Below are 13,719 nucleotides of genomic sequence, written 5' to 3'. Positions count from 1 at the left end.
TGTTGGTGACAGAATCATTCAACCTTCATGTTATTGAAAATGTCTGTATTTCATCAACAGTTTTAAAAGCGTTTTTTTTTTTTTTTTTTTTTTTTTTTTTTTTTTTCCGGATGAAGAGAGATATTAACCTCTCCTTAAAATTTGGAGATCTGGCTTGCACATCCCCCTATTCCAGTATCCATCTAAAATTAAAAATAAATATGTCTAAAGGAAAACAGCAATGTTCAAAGACTTAAATTATCTCCGTTAAGTTAATATATGTCTGGAATTTAATTTTTTTTATAAAAGGAGGCAAATGAAGATATGACTTGTTTATTGACTGACAAGGTTAAAAGGCAGAAATAGACCTACAAAAATCTCAAATGATACAGATATTCTGCAATGATTTAAAATATGTATGCTTATAATTATTTTAGCTAAGAATTAAAATATAAAAACAAAGAAAATTTCCAGAACTAAATATAATAATAAAAAATAAAAGTAATAAAAACCTGAAACAGAAAATACCTTAAATGCAACTACAAAAAAATAAATACAGATCACCTTTACAGGACAATTAATGTCACTTTTGTTTCTGCATATTTCTTATATTAACTGAAATCAAACAAAAAATCTAAGATTTATTTATCACAGCTACGAGACTATTCTTACTTGTATTTGGGGGCTTTATTAAAGTTATCTATGAGGGCTTGAGAGAACATGACACATAAGAACTGACGGTAATTTATTTTGATTTTGATTGGATAAAGACAAATAAAAGTAAGTGATGATAACTATAAGTTTAGCATGAGATCACATACGGATTTTCAGGAGATCACTCCTTTTTCACTTATCAGATCCATGATTAATATAAAAATAGAGCATATTGTGCTAGCAAAAATGTGAGTAGTCATGGATGTTTATATATTGCCGGAAATGTACCTCTCTGGGAAAGACAATTTGACAAATCCTATCCAAAATTACATAAATCCTTTATTTCAGTGGTTCTATACCTAGAAATTTAAACAGAATAGAGAAGACCAAGTTTTCTTTCTTTAATATGATACAAAGTTAAGTGTAAAATATGGTCATAGAGATACCTGGCGAAGCTACAGTTTCCTTTTTTTTTTTTTTTTTTAAGATTTTATTCATTTATTTGACAGAGAGAAGGAGATCACAGGTAGGCAGAGCAGCAGGCTGAGAGAGAAGGGTAGCAGGCTCCCTGATCATCATAGAGTCTGATGTGGGGCTTGATTCCAGGACCCTGGGATCATTACCTGAGCCAAAGGCAGAGGCTTAGCCCACTGAGCCACCCAGGTGCCACAAAGCTACAGGTTTCTTATGTCAAATATTGAATACTGGTTTTAGTTAAAAAATTAAATTATGAATATTGGCAGTTCAGGACTAAAACATGGGCCCCATTAAAGGAGAAATAAAGTAAGAACATTCACACACTAACACTTTTTGTTAAGCTCCAAAATTTAATTAGTGTGATATTTTAGTATAGAAACAGAATATTAATAGTAAAAAAGCTTTAAAAAATATTTTATTTATTTATTTGACAGAGAGTGAAGGAGAGAGAATGAGCAATGGGAGGGGCAGAGGGAGAAGAAAAATCCCCACTGAGAGGGGAGCCCAGTGTGGGGCTCAATCTGGGTTCATGACCTGAGCCAAAGGCAGATACTTAACTAACTGAGCTCACCAAGAACTCCCCCAAAATTTTTTATTAAGTAATCTCTCTACACTTCCAAATTATATATGTCTAAATAAAGATGAGACAATAATATTAGGGACAAACTATTCCAAGTAAATATTCTCTAAAACATTTTTCAAATATATGTAACCATTACCATGTCTCTCTACATATATTTATTCATCTGCTGATCACTAAATTATTCAATATGTACAATGAATATTTTCTATGAATATATATTTACAAATATGTCATAGTAGATAGCTTAAGAACATTTTTTACCAGTTTGTGAAAGACAAAAATGTCTCCATTAAATAAGTTTGTGAAAATGCAAGACTTACACCAAATGTTAAGATTTGTGGCATAAATAAGACATACAGAAAGAATTTGAAGGAAAGAAAATTTAGACTGTCTGGATATTGGAAATATATCTCTTGGATAACTTCAGTTTTGTGTATATGAGTGTGCCACTCTTCATAGGGTAGGAAGAAGAAATTTCAAAGAAATTGTAACAGCATGAGAAATGTAGGGCAGCTGTGTATGATTTCATTGATTTGCAAATATTCTGGTATAGTAGTTAATGTAATTTGGGGAAAATCTGGAGAGTTACACTTTATAATTTTACAAAGAAATATAATTAGTTCAAATCTGTATAATACTGCCAAATTTATTATCAAAAGACTTAAGTTTTTTTGAAAACTATTATTTTTGCCATTAGTTTTTAAACTAAATTTCTAAAATGTTGATATATTCCATTTAGTTTGATATCTCTAAAATTGACTTCAAGTGTAGGGTTTCAATACTCATTTCTTTAAATTCTTCATCATTCCAGGCTAAAACCATGGACACCATTAACTGACCTTTTATTATCATACCTTAAAATCTGTAACCCACCTCCTGGGAAGATAAACATTTCTATTGGAGTCTTCCTGAGAGTGCTCATCATTTAAAACCTCCATATTTACAATTTGAAAAATAAAAGGATAACATGGAGTTCAAATATTACTTTTATTGAAGACAGAAACTAAACTGGATGAGTATTCTAATATAAAACGAATGTATCTTTTAATACAACCATAGACTAAGGCTGATTTACCTGACCATTTGCAGGCAGGAGGCTCTACATCTAAGATAGTCGTAATGGAGCCAAAAATTGGTACTTTCTGAGGCAACAACTACCAAGGGAGTTTTAAAAATTTTAAGCTAATACTTTATTTAAATTTGCTTCCACAAATTAGTGGGTTAAACTGTTTGTAAACTTTTGATAATTAATGTACTAAATACAAATATAACTAGGTATTCATTCACAATTTTAAAACATAATATTGAATCTAGAATTCATGAAGAAAAATATTTGTAAAAAGAAATTCATGTGTAAACTATTCCTGATGATCCATTATATAAACTTATATGCCATCCATGAAAAGTAATGGCTTTAATATAAATACAGTTCTCTTAAATCACTGAAGAATTAGGAAAACTGGACAATAGTTTCACAAATAATTCAAGAAATAATACAAACAAAACCTCACTAATAATGTTATTGGTGATAAAATAACTGTATTTATGAAATATCTGGATAATATTTAGCAGATAATGTTAGAGAAATTTCCTTCTATGTCCATCTTTTGAGTTCCTTTTATCATGAATTCTTTTCTGACATACGTGGTTTATTTTTTGTGGGATAAACTTTATGGTAAACCCATTAGCTTCCTTAGAGGAGTTTATTTTCTCATCTTCCTACATTTATCCTATTTTCCATAGTTAATTTTTGAGTTGGTCTTCTTTTGGGATATCCCTTGATCTTGATAATAAGACAAAACATATTAGGTGTCTTTTTAACTTCCCATGTTGGAAAGGTTAAGAAATAGCGAATACTTTCTTAAAAGTTATATAGTCAGAAAATTAGAAACCTTGAAAATTCTTTTCAGTATACAGTATTTTTGAGCAAAATATACATAATTTTCTTCTCATTGATTTTACATGTTCCATATTGTGTTTAAAGGATTTTAATTTGATTTATTTTGCTCTCACCTTTTCTCTGTCTCTCTCATGATAATTGGGGAAAATGTAATGGAAATGTTTAACGTTTGATTATATTGATAATTTAACAATAGTTTAACTTATTAGAATTACCTTTATAATTATAGTGTATAAAATAATTTGTATGTTTAGTGTATAAATATAAAATATTTGTATTATAGTGTATAAAATAATTTGTTAACACTATGGGCTGCCTTCTGGGCAATGAATGATATAGCTTGGCCAGTGTCTTCTAATGAAGAAAAACCATAAGATGAGATAAATTTTGAGAGATAATTCAGACAAAGATGAACTTCACCATCATCAACTTTATTGTGTCAAATAGACAAGTTAATTCATAGATCTACCTTACATCTTTAGAAAAAATTCCAGACAACTAGAGCCCCCTATAAAAAAATTCAAATATTTGAAAGCAAATAGCTATTATTCTCATTTTAATGCTATGAAATAATGCTTCTGGAATTCTTTTCATCTCCTTAAAACCCTCTAAATTGTCAACATTAGTCTGATTTTGAGGAAAAATATAATTCTACTATAGTCAAATGGAAAACCATTATGAAACAGTTAAAAGTCCTTTACAAAATAAAGAAAAAACATTATATTTTGGTCTATGAATAGTTACAATGATTTTACTATTTCTTAATACAATTTTGGTTGTAAATAGTAGTGTTTATTTTTGTTCACATTGAATTTGTAAGTAGTGTTATCAAAATATTATTTGCTTTGAATTTTCCTTCTTTACTCTAAATTTAACCTTTTGTTTAGTTTTCTACTAGGTTTATTAATTCTTTGTCCCTAAGAAAACCATCTTCCACATTCTTTTCTTTAGAAAAATATATTTTCTTTCTTACAAAAAAAGTCTAAATGATTTTGTGTATTTCCCCCATACATAATATATTTTCATTGTTAACTACAGTACTAATGCCAATATAATATAAATCAGGATTGATTCTTCATAAAGTCAAACAATATATTCTCTAATATTGACCAAATTATTTATTAGTTTGTCTTTAGTTAGTCATCTTTCTCTCAGTATAATTTAAGCAAGACTGAAATTTCAATGATAGAGGTCTATGATATATAAATAAGTACTTTGTCCTGATACTATCATTTTCATATACTTATCTGATTTCTCTGAACACATGTATTCAATTTTACATTAAAATATATAGATATATTTCGCTAAGCATGATACGCTCTAGTTCCATCCATGTTGTTGCAAATGGCAAGATTTCATTTCTTTTGATGGCTGCATAGTATTCCATTGTGTATATATACCACATCTTCTTGATCCATTCATCTGTTGATGGACATCTAGGTTCTTTCCATAGTTTGGCTATTGTGGACATTGCTGCTATAAACATTCGGGTGCATGTGCCCCTTTGGATCACTACATTTGTATCTTTAGGGTAAATTGATTTGGTGAGTGCTGTGAAGTGTGTAAACCTGGTGATTCACAGACCTGTACCCCTGGGGATAAAAATATATGTTTATAAAAAATAAAAAAATAAATAAATAAATAAATAAAAATTAAAAAAAAAAATATATATATATATAGATATATATAGACCTCCTTAGGTCCTATAAATTCTTTACAAATTATCATCTTGCACAGAATTTTAATCTGACATGTGTAATTTCCTTTTTTTAGAAAAAAATGTAATTTGTGAACTTTTCTTATATTCTAGGAGTTATAAATTCTATGAACCTATAAATAAGAGAACCTCGTAAGTAAAGGTTTATATACTTGTATGCATGCATACATGCATGCATTTCTATGCTTCTTTAGTGCAAAAGTTCATAGACTATGTCTATAAGTAGAAACAGAAATTTGCCGTGGCTCAGATACTCCTTTAGTAAACATCAATTAAAAGAAACACTGAGTCATCTATATATGATAAACGTTTGCTATTCATTCAACAGGGGAATTTATTATTTATTTATTTATTTATTTATATGAGATATGATTGGGATACAACATTATATTAGTTTCATGTGTACACTATAAAGATTTGATATTTGCATTGACCAAATTATTTGCATATATTGCAAAATGGCCACTACAAAAGGTCTAGTTAACAGAGGAACTTTTTTTTAAAAAAATATTTTATTTATTTATTTGACAGACAGACATCACAAGTAGGCAGAGAGGCAGGCAGAGAGAGAGGAGAAAGCACGCTCCTTGCCAAGCAGAGAGCCCGATGCAGGGCTTGATTCCAGGACCCTGGAATCATGACTTGAGCCGAAGGCAGGGGCTTCAACCCACTGAGCCACCCAGGCGCCCCAACAGAGAACTTTTTAACATTCATAAAATTATTTTCAGTTGTCATCCTTTGTTATACTTCCCCCACCAACACATTAGTCTTTGTTTTGGTAAAATGATGCTGTACTCAAATGTCTTGATTTTTAGGGTTCAAGGATGGTTGTGGAAAGAAAGGTTCATTTTCACAGAGTTCTAGAATTCTCCAAAGAAGAGAATCATCAAAACTCTAAATCTTTTCAGTTTATAATTTAAGACTAATGGATTGTCCAGTGATTTTTGGATGGCCCACCTGAAATTTTTGACAATCATAGACATGACAATTTTTCTTCAATCATACCTTCTAAGATGAAACCTATCAAAGGAAGAGGGAATTGTTGTCAAGTAAATCAGGCTTAAATTTATCACCCAGATGCCATATGAACTAAACTGGAGCCTGGGCACAGTATAAATCTAGGCAGCCAATACGTTTCCATTGACATGATGCACAAGGTAAAAACCAAAGCTTTGGTTCTTTGTATTTTCAAAATAAGGTGCTACATAGCTTCAGTGTCCTGAGTCTTTTAATTTGAGGCTTCTTTCCTGGGTATGATATTGAAAGTGTAACATCACCATCACTTGCTAAACCACAATTAACTGTGCTAAGATCTCTTATGATCTCATCATTGACTAAAAAGTGGAAATTAAAATTTATTCTGAGAAAAGATATTTGTAGATAATATACAGAGTAAGATGTTAATATCCAAAATACAAAAAGAAAAGCATTTATACAACTAAACACCAAAAAACAAACAATCCTATTAAAAAATGGGCAGAAGACCTGAATATTTTCCCAAAGAACACATACAGATGGTGAGCAAACTGATGAATACATGTTCAACAGCACTAATCACCAGAGAAATGCATATCAAAACCACAATGAGAAATCATTTACACCCATCAGAAAGGCTAAAATTTAAAAAAAATTTTTAAAAAAACAAGAATTAACAAGTGTCAGCAAACATGTAGTAAAAAAAGAACGCTTGTACACTACTGGTAGAAATGTAAATTTGCACAACCACTGTAGAAAACAGTATGGAGTTTCCTCAAAATATTGAAACTAGAAATATCATAAAATGCAATAATTCTACTACTGGGTATTTACCCAAAGAAAATGGAAATAATAGTCTGAAAAGATATATGCATATCAATGTTGAATATAGCATGATTTACAATAGCCAAGATATGGAGCAACCTGAGTGTCCATCAATAGACAAATGGATAAACAAGATGTTACACACACACACACTTACATTTATTAAAAAAAAAAAAAACCTCTGTATACATACACAATGGAATACTACACAGTCATAGAAAAGAATGAAATCTTTCCAATTGCAATGACATGGATGGACCTAGATGGTATTATGCTAACTGACATAAGATAGACTTAGGAAGACAAGGACCATATTGTTTCACTCATACGTGGAATCTAAAAAAAAAAAGAGTGAAAAAACAAACAAAAAGCAGAATCAGATCTAAAAATACAGAAAATGAACTGATGGTTGCTGGGGGAGGTGTGTGTGTGGATAGGCAAAATGGTTGAAATGAATTGGGAAATACAGGCTTACAAGTGTGGAATGGATTAGTCACAAGAGAAAGAGGAAAGAGAGCAGAGTGTAGGGACTATAGTCAATGATATTGTAATAGTGTTGTATGGTGACAGATGGTAGCTACACTTTGGTCAGCATAGCATAACTTACAAAGAAGTTGAATCACCATGTTGCACACCTGAAACTAACATAACATTGTGTGTCAACTATACTCAAATAATAAAAAAAAGATATATTCTCAGAAAGAATTGTGAGATTTCTCTCCTTCCTTTCTTTAAAAAGAGAATTAATTGGGGGGATAGGAAGAACATTATTATGTTCTTGTGACTCTTGTTTTAAATTTGACAGTATCTTAGAGAAATATAAATGATCATAGTGGAAACCTAGCCCAGAGTTATTTGAAAGCAAGAAAAAGGATTCATACTGAGAGGCTGATTTCAGTTAGAACTTAAAGCTTCAAGAAAGAAAATACATATTTTAGCACAAACTTGGCATATGGGTTTTTAAGCAAAGTTTTGGTTATTTAAAAAATCAAGACATTATTTATATCTCAACCTAGCTTTATAGATATTGGGAAGAATATAAGCTCTTAAATGACATAGGCTACAAAAAAATGTTAATTAAGTTAACAATTTATAGTACATTGAATTAAGAGGTAACATGGTCTAGAAAAAGACAAGATTCTGCATAGCTTAAATAAATGCAAGGTAATTAACATAAAACATTATTATCTGATCAGAGGAAGATGCAAAATGCACTTAGATGACATTTTAGCGTATGTTTTCTTACTGTTTCTAATCACCTCATCAAAGTGTTAAAGTGGAAAGAGAAGAAATTGCTCCATTTCGAGAAATGCACGCAATGCCATTACACAGATGAATGAATACCAACCATTTATCCTTATTTTTTTTATTCCATGTTCCTCCCTTATTCCATTAAGGCTATATTTCCTCAATATTCTCTTCTTACATACACTCAGGTTGGTCTCAACAGAGTTAACAGTATAACATAATTGCACAAAAATGGCTTATTTTCCTGGGCAAGAGACTGGCACACTGGCAAAATATATTTTTCTTTCTATTCTCTATTCAAGATTATTCATAATAAAGTATTTGGGATTTATTTTTATACCAGCAGGATCAAATAGATAGTATAAAATACTACCTATATCTTTTAAGTTAATTTTATAATCTAATTTTCTTAAGTTTAGATCTTTTAAGAATTAATATCTCTGAAAAAATCATTTTATCTAAAATGTTGCTAATTCCAGGGAATAGTAATATAGTTAAAAGTGGTAATAGAGGGCATAAGGCAGTAGATATGAAAAAAAGTGGACATATTTAAGAGATAAGAAGAAATCAAATCAGTAGAACTTTATAATTGGTTGGAAGAGAATGAGAAAATAGAGAGAAACAGGTTAAAGTTGATACTCAGTACGGTTGTTGTAATATAAATCAGGATAGGAAAAATAGAGATTTATGAGGGAATATGACAAGTTGAGGTTTGAACATGCTAAGTTTGAGAGACAGGAGACACTCAAGTGACAATTTAAACCATGACTTTACAAACAGATTTCACAAGACAGTTGACTAAATACAGGGAAAGGATTCACCATCTTACAGTTATTATTGCCAGGTATTTGGATGGGATCATCACAGGAGACTTAGTAAGAACAGAAGAGGAAGATCTAGTGCACAAACCTCTCGGATGCAAATGAATCACTGAAGGGCAGAAAGTGAGGCTTGTGCTAAAAAGAAGCCAGGGAAAGAGATCTTCCTCTAAGACCCGGTAGTGAGGGACATGCAGCATATTTGACAAATGGAAAGAATTCCACCATGGCTAAAGGTGAAATTCAAAATTCATATCTAAAATAGAAAACTGAAATCCAAATGACTTATGGTCTCTAACCTCAGAGAAATTGATAGCCTGAACACCTTGAGTTAATGAGTTGTTTTGTAGAGAAGAGAATATTGGACTGAGAAATTATTATCCATGAATCCCATTCAGAGGAAACTAAAATGCTATTGCTTTATTCTGTAAAATAATGACATAAAGGAACCCACTTGGAAAATTGGCCAAGTAAGATATTGAAATATATTAAAATTGTGACATAAGCATCTTTGAACAAAAATCACTTCATTCTGGCAAAGCTTCACTATTTGCCATTATTGTTTTGAAATTTGTTTTTTATTTCCTTCTGTTTATATTTGGTGGTTTTATTTCAAGATATTTAATATAGTCATCATAGACTATAGTTACTGTCTATTGTGTTTCATAATTACCTAAATTGTATTAAATTTGAAAATATCAGAGACATGTATGTATGCATAGTGTGCTACATCATTTTTTTCTATACATCATCTTTTAAAAACCAGGTCATTCTTCACTAAACTGATATTGGGCATTGTTGAAAAATTCACATTTTTTGGCTATTACATTTTATTTTTTCCTTCTACTCTATCTTACACATGTAATTTATTTTATCTCTCAATAGTTTAACTGTGGTTTAACTTTTTAAATTAATATTTCAGAATATGAAAAGCAGGAAATAAATTAAGAGAGGTCAGTTCTTTGAATTAAATAAAATTAACTCTTGGGAAAAATCATAAATCTTTCATAGTGGCTAAATACAGAGTGCTTAACTCTATTAATTTGTAGACATAATTGAAAATAATGAATAATGCTTCCTCCAGATTGGGATATACAGTTTGAAAGAAAGTAAGACTTTAAGACTTTTCCTTTGTTTAAACACAGTTAAACATGGTTTTATATATTTTTTTTGAAAAAAAAATTTTTTGTGTGCTCTGCTTACAAATTTTGGATTACATTTATAATAAACCATATTAAGTAAGCAGTCTAATATGCAATGGGCCTCAGGAAAAGATAGTGACTAGGTGCCAAAAGTCTTCAGACCTTATAGCCTTTTATTTCCTTTTCTTTGTTTCTCATCTGCTCTTTCATAATATGATTTTTTTCTTTCCTTTCTGAGATCATGTGAACAGGAAGGAAAATTTCAGAGATTGACTTATAGTTTCCTACTTCAAATAAAAACATACTAGCTTTAGTTGCCTTCCTCATAATGGAAGAACTATAATTCAGGAAACATCCTAATAAGAAAACATTTTTATTATTTCTGATAGTATGTGCAACTTAAAACCAAGTATAATGTTTTTAAATATTCAAGCAGAAGTATCTATTAAAAGTGACTACTCCATAAATAAACTCTTTCTACCAATGTTGCAAAATATGGCACCAAAATTCAGTAAATATGATATAGTTAGACTCGTGTGTGTGCATTCAAATATACTACATATAAAAGGTCATATCTATGTTCTATCTAGTTAATATATAACAGTTGTTTTAAACAAATACTTCCAAGTCCCTGAACTTACTATTTAGTGCCTTTAACAAACAAGACATACTCGTTAAAATATGATATACTATTGATGCAATGCTTTTCTTGGTCCTCACTCTCATTTAGAAGCAACCAGTGTATTTAATTGATGTAGTAAAATATGCGATAAAATATTATTTCACAACAGATATTCCTAACTAATCAGAAAGCAAAGTACACGGGAAAATTATGACTTTATGAATTCTTCTTTTAAATATCATAAATAGGTTAATATAATTTATTTTATTTTAAAAACATTCTTTATTGCAAGCATTAGCAGTAACAACAAGTGGTCTGATATTTCTCTGGCCACATGACAGAATAACACTTTTCCACCCACCTGAAGTCTGAAGTGGCCACATTACCTACTCCGGCAATGACATATGAATGTTAATGATCTGTGACACAGTTGCCATAAACTTGTGGATGGAGTATATCCTTCTCTAGTTTCCTCTGTTGTCTGCCACAGTTACCCTCAATGGCTCAGATCATGATTACTCCATTTTTATGTGCTTCTGGTAAGGATCATGATGAACATGTAACAAGAATGAGAACTATAATGTTTATCTTGGTTATCAAAGCAGAAGGAAATGTGTTATAATATTATTCATTCCTTTCATTTACTTTGAAATATGTTTTTATGCTAAAATAAAACAGTCTCATGGTGAATAGTTGTAACAAAATACTTGTGTCAGAACTAATGATTAAAATGGTATATTTGTACACTCATGAAGCAAGGCCTCATTTATATTTTTAATATGAAGGACTATATGAAACTTCAGATACTAAGATCTTACAATTTGGTTAAAGCTTAAGATGCACAAAACATTTATTCATTGATTCACTGGTTCAAAAGATTCATTAATTTTAAATGAGCTAATATGTGTAAAGCACTTACAACAAGGCCTAACACATATTAAGAGTTATAAAACTGTTAGCTGCTATTCTTATTTTTCATTTGACAAATACTTTTTGAGTCCAATTTAATATTGTACTAGGCATCAGAAAAACAGCACACAGCATTGTGTAACTTATTTCTTATAGATTCAGACACATGATTCTGAAAGAAATAACTTCTATATGGTGATTCACAGACCTGTACCCCTGGGGATAAAAATATATGTTTATAAAAAATAAAAAATTAAAAAAAAATTATTATGGAATAAAATGAAGCATGGGGGAGGACTGGGAAGTCTGTTGTCTAAAGAAGAGCGTTCAGTTTTAAATATGAAGAAAGGAATGGTTTTATTCAAAAGCCAACATTTGGCCAGATCTTAGAGAGGGGTCAGCCTATCTAGCTCTCTGAGGAGACAGCTTTCTAGGCTTCTCTGTTAGGCTAGAACATACCTGGTAATGCTGCTAAAAGCAAGGTGGTCAGTAGAGCACCCATCTAGTGACCACAAGACCTGGTAATGAGGGACATCCAGCATATTTGCAGCAGTGATTTTAGAACAAAAGGCAAAGATGAAAGGCATAAGCAACTGTGGGTCAGATCCTGGAGGGATTCCTGGGTTGCTTAAATAATTTAGATTAGTTATCCACGAGACAGAAAATCATTGATGGGTTAAAGCAAGAGAGTGGACTGTTGTGGCATAAATTTTGAAAGGATCACTCGACTTGTTTGTGTTGAGTAGACTATAAGGGGGTAAATGCCTAAGAGGGAGATGCGATTAAAGATTATTAAAATAGCTTGGACAAAGTGGTAATTGTACACTGGTAAGAAGAGGTCAACTATTGGTATATTTTGAGGGTAGAACCAACAGTATTTGTTGATGAAAAGAATATAGAATATGAAAAAAAAAAAAAAAAGGAATCAAAGCTAAGGTAACCATTAACTCAGATTGGGAATATTGTGGAAGAAAGTGTCTGACATAGCAATATCAGCTTGTCCTAACTGCTCCATTAATAACTCTTTGAAACCTTAATATGTGTGGTTTCATGGTCTGGATGAGGAGAGTATGTTGTCTTGGCTAAAATGAACATAGGCAGGATCAGAAACTCTATATATTATATATATGCATATATATATATATATATATATTCCCATAAAAATATTATGGGTAATTTTTTTATACAACTCTCTTCTGTCTCTCCAAGGCATCACCAGCCATCCAGACACTGTCAGATCTTATTGGTCCAGTTGCTAATCATTTTGTCTTTCTACATTGATTCACCTTCTGCTGAAATTAGATAATATGTCTAAGTCAGGATCATTCTTGAAATGTTCTTTCTTCATTCATTTTCTCACTGTAGTTTAAATTTCCCTCCTCATAATGAAATAAATTCCAGATAAATCAAATATTTAATATAGGTGAATAAAGCTACAGCTATATTGGAAAAATATAACTGAATATTTCTACTAGATTTGAATGTGGAGATGATAACAACATATAGTACAAAGGAAAAGATGGATAATACTGAATTTAGGATTTCCTTAAAAGAATCTTTGTAACATAAGAGTCAGCCAGCTCAATAGCTCCTCCAACATAAGAACCGGTCTCTGTCCTCTTATGTAGTTATTAATGAGAATCTCAAAAGAATCAAAACTTTAAACTGCATCATCATTTCATAGCTATTTATCCTTATTGACTTTCTAAAACACATGGAGTGAATTGTTTAACTGCACAACCTGTTGTGAGAGTCTAATATTTATGCGGCAATTAGAATTTCTGATTGATCTCAAATTTCTTTGGAGCCTAGAGAAGGATTAAGTTCTGTGAAGTAAGGGAAAGGTGTTTATTTCCCCACATTGTCAGCC

The sequence above is a fragment of the Mustela lutreola genome, chromosome 5, assembly GCF_030435805.1.
Source record: "Mustela lutreola isolate mMusLut2 chromosome 5, mMusLut2.pri, whole genome shotgun sequence".
NCBI classification, from domain to species: Eukaryota; Metazoa; Chordata; class Mammalia; order Carnivora; family Mustelidae; genus Mustela; species Mustela lutreola.
Note: the sequence above shows the minus strand (reverse complement) of the source record.